Source organism: Oncorhynchus gorbuscha, linkage group LG26, assembly GCF_021184085.1.
Source record: "Oncorhynchus gorbuscha isolate QuinsamMale2020 ecotype Even-year linkage group LG26, OgorEven_v1.0, whole genome shotgun sequence".
Lineage (NCBI taxonomy): Eukaryota > Metazoa > Chordata > Actinopteri > Salmoniformes > Salmonidae > Oncorhynchus > Oncorhynchus gorbuscha.
In genome coordinates this window covers 41,826,231-41,830,463 of record NC_060198.1, presented here as the reverse complement: position 1 = coordinate 41,830,463, position 4,233 = coordinate 41,826,231, and positions in this window count along the sequence as shown.

Below are 4,233 nucleotides of genomic sequence, written 5' to 3'. Positions count from 1 at the left end.
CCCTTGATTCTAAGCAATGTTGTGCTGCTATTTTCATTGACTTGGCCAAAGCTTTGATACGGTAGACCATTCCAATTCTTGTGGCCTGGCTAAGTAGTATTGGTGTCTCTGAGGGGTCTTTGGCATGGTTTGCTAACTTCCGCTCTCAAAGAGTGCAGTGTATAAAGGTTTGAAGATCTACTCTCTCAGCCACTGCCTGTCACCAAGGGAGTATCCCAAGGCTTGATCCTAGGCCCCACGCTCTTCTCAATATACATCAACAACATAGCTCAGGCAGTAAGAAGCTCTCTCATCCATTTATATGCAGATGACAGTCTAATACTCAGCTGGCTTCTCCCCAGATTGTGTTAAATGCTCTACAACAAAGCCTTTAGTTTTCAAAAAGCTCTCTAGAGGTCAACCGAATATGATTTTTCAACGCCGATACCGATTATTGCAGGACCAAAAAGCCGATACCGATTAAATCGGCCAAAATATATACACACACACAGTGGGGAGAACAATTATTTGATAACCTGCAAAACCGGCAGTGTTTCCTACTTAAAAAGCATGTAGAGGTCTGTCATTTTATCATAAGTACACTTGAACTGTGAGAGATGGAATCGAAGGCAAAAATCCCCCCAAAAAAATCACATTGTATGATTTTTAAGTAATTCATTTGCATTTTATTGCATGACATAAGTATTTGATCAGCTACCAACCAGTAAGAATTCCGTCTCTCACAGACCTGTTAGTTTTTCTTTAAGAAGCCCTCCTGTTCTCCACTCATTACCTGTATTAACTGCACCTGTTTGAACTCGTTACCTGTATAAAAGACACCTGTCCACACACTCAATCAAACAGACTCCAACCTCTCCACAATGGCCAAGACTAGAGAGCTGTGTAAGGGCATCAGGGATAAAATTGTAGACCTGCACAAGGCTGGGATGAGCTACAGGACAATAGGCAAGCAGCTTGGTGAGAAGGCAACAACTGTTGGCGCAATTATTAGAAAATGGAAGATGTTCAAGATGACGGTCAATCACCATCGGTCTGGGGCTCCACGCAAGATCTCACCTCGTGGGGCATCAATGATCATGAGGAAGGTGAGGGATCAGCCCAGAACTACACAGCAGGACCTAGTCAATGACCTGAAGAGAGCTGGGACCACAGTCTCAAAGAAAACCATTCGTAAGACTCTACGCAGTCATTGATTAAAATCCTGCAGCACATGCAAGGTCCCCCTGCTCAAGCCAGCGCATGTCCAGGCCCGTCTGAAGTTTGCCAATGACCATCTGGATGATCCAGAGGAGGAATGGGAGAAGGTCATGTGGTCTGAGACAAAACTAGAGCTTTTTGGTCTTAACTCCGCTCGCCGTGTTTGGAGGAAGAAGGATGAGTACAACACCAAGAAGACAATCCCAGCTGTGAAGCACGTGGTGGAAACATCATTCTTTGGGGATGCTTTTCTGCAAAGAGGACAGGACGACTGCACCGTATTGAGGAGAGGATGGTTGGGGCCATGTATCGCGAGATCTTGGCCAACAACCGCTTTCCCTCAGTAAGAGCATTGAAGATGGGTCGTGGCTGGGTCTTCCAGCATGACAACGACCCAAAACACACAGCCATGGCAACTAAGGAGTGGCTCCGTAAGAAGTATCTCAAGGTCCTGGAGTGGCCTAGCCAGTCTCCAGACCTGAACCCAATAGAAAATCTTTGGAGGGAGCTGAAAGTCCGTATTGCCCAGCGACAGCCCCGAAACCTGAATGATCTGGAGAAGGGGGTCAAAATCCCTGCTGCAGTGTGTGCAAACCTGGTCAAGAACTACAGGAAACATATGATCTCTGTAATTGCAAACAAAGGTTTCTGTACCAAATATTAAGTTCTGCTTTTCTGATGTATCAAATACTTATGTCATGCAATAAAATGCTAATTAATTACTTAAACTCATACAATGTGATTTTCTAGATTTTTGTTTTAGATTCTGTCTCACAGTTGAAGTGGTACCTATGATAAAAACATTAGACCTCTACATGCTTTGTAAGTAGGAAAACCTGCAAAATTGGCAGTGTATCAAATACTTGTTCTCCCCACGGTGTGTGTGTGTGTGTGTGTATGTGTATATATATATATGTAAAAATGACCATTACAACAATACTGAATGAACACTTATTTGAACTTGATACGTCAATAAAATCTATTTAGTCTCAAATAAATAATGAAACATGGTCAATTTTAAATAATGCAAAAACAGTGTTGGAGAAGAAAGTAAAAGTGCAATATGTGCCATGTAAAAAAGCTAACATTTAAGTTCCTTGCTCAGAACATGAGAACATATGAAAGCTGGTGGTTCCTTTTAACATGTCTTCAATATTCCCAGGTAAGAAGTTTTAGGTTGTCGTTATCATAGGACTATTTCTCTCTATACCATTTGTATTTCATATACCTTTGACTATTGGATGTTCTAATAGGTACTTTAGTATTGCCAGCCTAATCTCAGGAGTTGATAGGCTTGAAGTCAAAAACAGCGCAATGCTTGAAGCACAGCAAAGAGCTGCTGGCAAATGCACGAGCCTGCTGCTGCCTACCACCACTCAGTCAGACTTCTCTATCATATCATAGACTATAATATAATAACACAGAAATACGAGCCTTAGGTTCTTTAACATGGTCAAATCCGGAAACTATTATTTAGAAAACAAAATGTATTTTTTTTCCAGTGAAATACGGAACTATTCCGGTATTTTATCAAACGGGTGGCATCCCTAAGTCTAAATATTGCTGTTACATTGCACAACCTTCAGTGTTAAGTCATAATTATGTACAATTCTGGCAAATTAATGACGGTCTTTGTTAGGAAGAAATGGTCTTCACACAGTTCGCAACGAGCCAGGCTGCCGAAACTGCTGCATATACCCTGACTCTGCTTGCACAGAACGCAAGAGAAGTGACAATTTCCCTAGTTAAAAGAAATTCATGTTAGCAGGCAATATTAACCAAATATGCAGGTTTAAAAATATATACTTGTGTATTGATTTTAAGAAAGGCCTTGATGTTTATGGTTAGGTACACATTGGTGCAACGACAGTGCTTTTTTCGCGAATGCGCTTGTTAAATCATCCGTTTGGTGAAGTAGGCTGTGATTCAATGATAAATTAACAGGCACCGTATCGATTATATGCAACGCAGGACAAGCTAGATAAACTAGCAATATCATCAACCATGTGTAGTTAACTAGTGATTATGTTAAGATTTATTGTTTTTTATAAGATAAATTTAATGCTAGCTAGCACCTTACCTTGGCTCCTTGCTGCACTCACATAACAGGTAGTCAGCCTGCCACGCAGTCTCCTCGTGGAGGGCAATGTAATTGGCCATAATCAGTGTCCAAAAATGCAGATTACCGATTGTTATTAAATCTTGAAAATCGGCCCTAATTAAAATCGGTCGACATCTACTCTCTACCTTGTTCTGAACACCTCCAAAACAAAGGTCATGTGGTTTGGTAAGAAGAATGCCCCTCTTCCCACAGGTGTGATTACTACCTCTGAGGGTTTAGAGCTTGAGGTAGTCACCTCATACGTGTACTTGGGAGTATGGCTAGATGGTACACAGTCCTTATCGCAGCACATATCAAATCTGCAGGCTGGTTTCCTTGATCATAATCGCCCCTCTTTCGCACCCAGCTACCAAACTAACCCCGATTCAGAGGACCATGCTAGATTAGAGACATAATTTATAGATCGGCAGATAAGGGTGCTCTCGATCGGCTAGATGTTTTTTTTATCATTCAGCCATCAGATTTGCCACCAATGCTCCTCATTTAACTAGGCAAGTCAGTTATGAACAAATTATTATTTACAATGACGGCCTAGGAACAGTGCCTTGTTCAGGGGCAGAATGACAGATTTTTACCTTGTCAGCTCTGGGATTCGATCTTTCGGTTACTAGCCCAACGCACTAACCACTAGTCTACCGTCCCACACCACTTTCCATCAATTTGTATAACAGACCCTCATGCCAAATTGAGTCAAAGGCTCTTTTGAAATCAACATGGTATGAGAAGACTTTGCCTTTGTTTTGGTTTGTTTGTCAATTAGGGTGTGCAGGGTGAATACGTGGTCCGTCGTACGATAATAATGGTAAGAAGCCAATTTGACATTTGCTCAGTACATCGTTTTCACTGAGGAAATGTATGAGTCTGCTGTTAATGATAACGCAGACGATTTCCCCAACGTTTCTGTTGATGCATAT